This window comes from Anser cygnoides, chromosome 4, assembly GCF_040182565.1.
Source record: "Anser cygnoides isolate HZ-2024a breed goose chromosome 4, Taihu_goose_T2T_genome, whole genome shotgun sequence".
Lineage (NCBI taxonomy): Eukaryota > Metazoa > Chordata > Aves > Anseriformes > Anatidae > Anser > Anser cygnoides.
Window position 1 is genome coordinate 74,807 of NC_089876.1, and position 7,103 is coordinate 81,909.

Sequence of the window (7,103 nt, forward strand, 5' to 3'; positions counted from 1 at the left end):
TGCCCCAGCCGCCAATCCCCCGGGACCCGGCCTCCACAACGCCATCCCCTGCCCTGGGGGTCCTGCCGGGAACCCCCAGCCCCCTCCCCACTTGCGCCTCTGCAAGCAGCCCCCGCCACACAGAGCAGTCCCCCCAGCCCGGGGAGCAAAGACAGCAGCGAGCTGCCCCCCCACCCGGCAGGGCTGGCCCCGCACTCCGAGGGGTCGTCAGCATCCAGCGGCCGGTGGACACGGGGCCACGCCCCCCCTCCACACCCACCCCGCTACGGAACCTGCACCCACACACAGACGGCGACAGCCACTTCCCCCGATGGCAACCACCAAAGGGGGCACGGGCCGGAAAGCAAACTTTATTAAACTGCTGTGCAGGACTCCCGGGAGGGGGGCTGCGGTGGGGCTCCCTGCCCGGTCGTTCTCCCCTTCCCCTGGCGGGCAAGGCAAAGAGCGGCGTCCGTCTGTCCGTCCGTCCGTCCCTGCGTGGGGAGCGGATGCTGGAAGTGGGCTTCTCACTGTCACTGCTTTGGGCAGTTGCGGAGTAATTGCCTTAAGTAACAAGGCAAATTAAACTCATATTCACCTTTTAAAGAAAGCGTACAGCATCGAAGAAGCTTTCAGGGTGGAGGGCAGCTGCGCTACCTAAGCGTTCCCTAGGCCTCCAACTTTACGTGCTATCGCACTAGGGGAACTTGGTGTGCTGACTCTAAGGAAGGGGACGGAGCGTAAAGCGCAGTGGAAACACCACGGATAGGCTCTGCGACCAGATGGGGACCAGATGCTCTTGTGCACACTGAGACCGATAAGCTGCACGTTTGCTACCCTGAGCCAACGACCTGTCATGTTTTTAACAAAACACTGCACTCTAGGGAACTTTTGCTCATTCTAATATCATCATAATACCAAAACACACCTCCATCCCAAAAGCTCCGTGTCTCCAAGGTGCGACCACCCCTCACTGAGGGCATGCTCTGAGTTTCTCAGACCCCTCTACCTTTAAATGAAAGCAAGAAAACTTTACACCAAACATAACCAAGGTATGCCTGACTAGAGTCACTCAAGCCCCACCTAAAGGAGAGAAAATAGATGTAAACTGTCTTAAGTGAAAGGGGGTGTTAGGGAAGATACCATCACCAAGGATACCTTTCTGACTTCCAGGATCAGTCGACGGGCTGAGCCTCTCTTCCCCCCGCACTGGGACGCCGTGGGGTAATATTTGAACGCTTGGTTGTACCAGGTGTCTCCTTGGAAACTTAGAAATCTCTAGAGCCTTTGTGCCTTTTAATGCATTAACAGCCAGGACGAGTACCTGTGTATTTCATGCGTGCTCGCTTGCTTTCGCGGACAGTGAATTTATCGCCGGCGATCCAAAGAACCTGTGTCCTTGTTGCTGTAATAAATTGCTGTTCATTGCATTGTTCCTAGCCGTGACAGTTCTCATTGAACGCGACTAGAGCGAGGGCGTGCTACGTTATTGGTGAATCCGTGACCGTGATAGTTCAGTAACCTGAATCCGACCAGACCCGTAACAGTTAGTCAGCTACGCCCCTTAGCGTGACAGTATTTCATAGGGAAAAACATTAAGCCTAAGATTTCCCATGCCTAAGGCCCTGGGGGTCAGGCAGAGAAGGAACCCGAGACTCTTAGCCATGCGACTCCTGAGAATTGCAGCTTACAGTTAGTCACTCACCGTCTTCCGGTCTCACAGGATGAGGCAGAGGTATAATCAATTCCTTCTCCATCTCTCTGGAAAGAGCTTTTCTCCTATCTATGACAAAGGAAAAAAAAAAGTTGTGATCATGGGAGTCAGTACACAAAGCCACACGCTGTGAATTCACTACTACAGTTAAGATCATTTTTAGTCAAAAAACACCTCGGCAGCAATGTTACCACTGCAAACATAGCGTGGCAAGAAAAATTCCACTCAAGGTAAAGTAAAGGGCAAGCTAAAAGGACGAATGACGTGACCAAAGGCAACTGCAACAACCATCTTCCAGATGGTTCCACAGCCCTCGTCCACAGCCCTCAGATTTCACGGTCGTCTTTCCTGACGAATGAATCCTGGAAGAACAGAAAAGATACACAAGGTGTCCTTTGTGGAGCCTTTAGGGAGACTACTGAAAGGAAAACCAAACCAAAAAACTAGGAACAGCAAGCGGCGTGTACGTTGGTTCTGTTAACAGAGTAACGCTAACGTACTAGAAATTTCCACGTTCTTTGCCCTCTACCTTGAAAAAGTCACCCAATTCTGTCAGTGTTCACCATCGCCTTTTTTTTTTTTTTTTTTTTTTTTTTTAATTTTCACGTGGACATCTGAGGAAAACATTTCGAGTCCCTGTCATCAAGGGAGAGGAGGAGAAAAAAAAAAAAAAAAGAGAGGGATGAGGGGGGAAGAAGCGCAGTCATTCCTTGCCTCGGTAACGCGAGCAAAAAGCTCAGGCGCTCGGCAACAATGTGCTTTGAAAGACAAAACACAGAAGAAACTGCATGTTATTTTATCTCAGCTGTAGAGTCACGTGTATTTGTACCTGCTCATTTATTCATCTGCCAGTTTATTTTGCTACAGACGCTACAGAACATAGAGACTGCGAGGTTACTACAACCTTTTGTAACCGATCCGATCTTTGGTAGGAATAGCTATCTAAAAGAGCCAACAAAATCCCCTTTGTCGACAGCCATCTGAACTTTTATCGTCTAACAATAGTCCTACAAACATCCCCCGGGATGCTCAACTTCAGAAACTTTCCGTTCAACCTGAGGCAGAACAAGCCCTTACCCTAGACACCTTCACCTGGCTCTCCACTGCTAGCAGGGTAGCACTCCGATACTGCCCAGTACGCGCTGCAGCCTACTCGCTTACACGTATTTACTGCGGCCTGGTTCGATACGCTCACAGAGAGACCCATGAAAAATCCACCCTTTCTTTCAGAAAAGTAAATAAAGACATACATACATATGACACAGTAAGGAAGAAAAGCTGAACACACGGGATGCCGTCCTTTACCGAGGGGCAGATCCAACATCAGCACAGGGAGCTTTGGGGCACGTGAGCGATCATCTACACCGGCCATCGGAACAAGCCAAACGCATGCACACGAGCCTCGATTTAAAAAAAAAAACAAAAACAAACAAACAAACAAAAAAAAATCAAGTTCCTTTATAACTTATGGAAGTAACAACCTACAGCTTAGATGCAGTTGGATTGCATCAGCTTACGGACTGCCTCCTTCAAAATTCGCGGGGGGGTGGGAAAACCAGTCTCGAAAACCTGTTGCCTAACAGGAGACTGTTGCCTGCTCCTCCATAGGTTACGTTCCTCCAAGCATCGTCCTGTTCCTGGATTTTACCAGCCACAACGGGATGGTCCCACTGGCATGAGTCGGGGACGCTTCGCACAGGGTTTATTTGACGCTGAAGTAAGTCTTCTGCGGGTATAAGTAACGCAGCACGAGATGGAAAGTAAGCTAAGGCACCGTCTGCGGCACAACGCTTGTGCGATATTGGACCTGAGGGGACCAGTCAAAGCCTGCAATAATCGCTGAACGGGTGGGTAAGTAGGGAGCCCTACGGGAAACAGAGCTCATGTTCTGCGAAGCTCTTTTCCCGTCAAGAAGAGGACCTTTTCTATTCAGCGTCTTTACTGAACTTTAGGCTACTTCCTATTCGCTTTGGCAAGTTAGCCTCCGTAGAAGCCAAGAGATTTTAAACTGCCAAGCACCATTGATAGCTCCTGTTCTCTGACGACAGGCAATTTCAATCGGGGCGCTAGTTAATAGGAACGTCTGGCTCTGTTTCACGCAAATCAAGTACCTAAACCACAGACAGGAGTCTGCAGAAAGAATGCTTTAAAAGGTGAATTTAAAGAGAGGGATGATACTCACTTTTCCAACATTTCTGCAATGACTGTGGCAAAAAAGGCTGCACCAGGGACGTCTCTATCATTCCCTCTAGGATTTAGCAACTCCATACAGTCATGGGTCAAATACCACAGCTTCAACGCAAGGCAGACCTCGAAGGTCACGTTTCTGTCTGCGTATCGAGTTCCGCTGGAAAGCCCCCAGCCGCTCAATTCCCAAGCAACTTTGCCACGGTCAGCGCTTACCTGGAGTTTTGCTTTCTCTCGCTGCTCAGTACGGGCCCAAGGCTTCTTTTGTTGCACACAGTTCAAGCAAAACTCTCAGGACATAACCAATAGACAGACAGACAGGCAGAAATTACCTCTCACGTCTGTCTTGACCGACCACAACCAGCGTTCTGGAAAGCCCCGCAAGCACCGGTTTATTTCTAGGACAACTCTGAAAGCTGAGGCGGGACAAAGGTTAGCCTCTCGTACCACAGACTGAGCAACAAAGAGACAGAGGTCGACAGGCCAATTCGTTCTAGGTCTAAGAAGCTACTACAGCTTGGCAGGCACTACGTGGCTTTCCTTTGCGCTTCCCCGCGCCGAGCGGTTCGTGCTTCTGCAAATTCGATTCAGCCTTTGAGCCTGGGCTGCAGGAAGTTTACGAGCACGCCTCGGTTTCACCCGGAGGTCGCTGCGACTTACCCGGACAGCTGGGACAGACGGGCTGCTCTTTCTCCTGGGAAACCTGCGACTGCAGCACGCCAGCTGCAGCTTTCCTCCCTTCAGCTGCCGCGCCACCTTCGCTCGGCGACAAACCCCGCGGGGGTCCCAGCGGCGGGGAGCTGCTTCTGCCCTGGTGAGCCGCAGGGAAAGGAGAGAGCCGGCCGTCAGCACGCGGGGGGAGGAAAACCTCCGAGGCGCAGCCCGACGATCGAGCGCAGCGAGGACCCGCGCCCGGCCGCCGCAGCCCCCACCCCTCCCGGCCCGACGCTCCGGGGAAGCGCCCCCGAAGGCTCTCGCTCGCCTCACCGCCGGCAGCCGCGCTCGCAGCCAGCGGCAACCTGCGCCTCCCGGCGCGCACGGCCCGGCCCCGGCCCCGGCCCCGGCCCCGGCTCGGGGAAAGACCGGCCGCGCACCACAGAACTACAGCTCCCAGCATGCCGCGGGACGGAGCAGTCCATCCGACGCAGAGGGGAGTCGGCCAAGCGCACGCAACCGCCCCCCCCCCCCCCCCCCCCCGCGCCGCTTCGCCCCCCTCTCCCCCAGCCCTCCGAAGCCCCGCGCAGTGCAGACCCCGCCGCACGCCCGGTCCGCTCCGGTCCGGTCCGGCGCGGCGCCGCCCCCGCCCCACACAAGGGCCGTTTCCGCAGAAGCCGCCGACCGCGTGGCGCCCCAACCGCCCGCCGCCTCGCCCCCTCCCGGCCTGGCCCGGCCCGGGGCGGCACCGACCACCAACCTCGTTGCGGCACCGCGCCGCGGCGGCCCGGCCCGGCCCGACAGCTTCCGCCCATAGTGCCGGCAAGCCCTGCACGGCACCTCCGCCCTGGGTTCCTCCGAGCCAATCACGGAGCGCTTCCGCCCTGAGTTAAGGCTAGCCGTGACGCCACTTCCGCCCTCACGGTCCAGCCAATCACGGCGCCGCTTCCCTGCGGGAAGGCGACCCTGAGGCTGCCCCTGTGCTGCCTTTTATTTATTTATTTATTTATTTTTTTTAAAGAAGGCGCGGGTGTTCTTGGTCCTCCCTCGTCAAGTATATCTGCGAGAAACGTCTCAAATAATTTTCTTGACACACGATCTTCTCTGAGGCTATTTTATTCGCGGTTGCAGTGGCGGGCGTCCTGCCGATCAGGAGCGCATTGCAGTAGGCACAGCATCAACTTTTATTCCCTATTCCCCGACGCCTGATCCCCTCCCCTGTGTCCTCATTGGCCGAGTACTGCAGGTTCACAAGCTACTCGACGCTCCTCTATACCATGTATGTACAATTTTACTTCTTTTTCAACCCTTTAATTTCTCCCTTCGTATTTCCTTTTTTTTTTTTTCCCTTTCTTATGTTTCAGGAACCTGTGATCTTTGTTTTACCGTTCCCATGCTGCTCAGCCTGTTTTTCCTCAAGCTTCTGCCTTATTTCGGAACAGTGAGGCCGCCTACTGTCCGCTTACCCACGTAGCGTTTCTCCTCATTATGACTGCACAACTACCTCGGAATACAGAAAATTAGTTCTCTACTGCAAAAACACAACTTAATTTCTCACAGTTCCCTCCTCTCCTTTCCTTACTCCTACTGTTGTTTTTGCACCTCTTCACGTACCGCGCTCTTGAGTTTCTCCAACGTTAAGGCGCAATAGTCTTCTTCGGATGTCACGGGGGATGGTAGGCGTACAATGCCATTATTTTTACAATACCAACAAATAGTTGTTTGAGCCAATTCTGTTCAGGTAACCACGAAGTTAGTTTCTCCCAAATGTTTCTAAACGCCCAGGAACTGTCATCTTGAGCTACTCTGTGTAGGATCTTCCCCCCCACACGCCCCCCAGTATACTTTTTTTTCCCCCCAAATATCAGTCAAATTCGTCCCATTTGATCTACATATATACAGCAACTAGCATTAATTACAGTGCACGCTCCTCCTTATGAGGTTATTAATGAATCTAACACTATTCGATTCTACGGTACTATTTTGGCAAACTTATCAAACTTATTTTCTAGTTCTTCAGTTATAGCGGAGATATTTACAATCGCTTTTTCTAATTCACCCACCCCTAACCAAGGTAAAAACCACCTTGCAAAGCTGTGAAATACTAGAGAATTTTACTAGAGAATTGTCTGGAGTCCGCTTAATCCTGCGTGTGGTCTCAAGGGGGCTTTGGCTTTGTGGGTCTTCAATAATAGTTACGTTTGGAATTATTGCCTCCAGGGTGCAAGCTCCCTTCCATCCCAGGGGCAACACCTGCCTGGCTTTATTGCCACGTAGCCAGTACCACCTCTCGCCATTTGGGACAGGCCATCCAGTTGCAGGATTCTCACGTTGCATCTGGCGTGCGCTATGTATATTGGCGTTCCTGTGGCTACCATATTTGGTGCAGTGTGGATTATTCCCTGCGTGGATAGTTCCACACCCAGGGTCAGTACTATCGCCCCCTGAGTTTCTATCAATGTTGTTTAAAAGGCACCTTCGATAACACGGTATATTGTAGCCAGGATTATGTGCAGGGAGCTCAACTTCAAAATCTATTCCTTCCGAGGACTGAGTATGATCTGTCATT

At 52.4% G+C, this 7,103-nt stretch overlaps 1 long non-coding RNA gene across 7 annotated transcripts; it reads right to left on the minus strand.

The window, feature by feature from the left end:
* Nucleotides 1-330: 330 nt before the first annotated feature.
* Nucleotides 331-5,410, minus strand: LOC136790843 (uncharacterized). Of its 7 annotated transcripts, none has more exons than XR_010831605.1 (7): nucleotides 5,295-5,410; nucleotides 4,541-4,691; nucleotides 2,948-3,094; nucleotides 1,685-1,762; nucleotides 1,138-1,501; nucleotides 908-988; nucleotides 331-473 (listed from the first exon to the last, which is right to left on the minus strand). It is a non-coding gene; the product is annotated as an uncharacterized lncRNA (long non-coding RNA). The 7 variants fall into 7 exon arrangements; XR_010831602.1 differs by having other exon boundaries at nucleotides 331-543; XR_010831601.1 differs by having other exon boundaries at nucleotides 331-577.
* Between the last annotated feature and the right edge of the window lie 1,693 nt (nucleotides 5,411-7,103).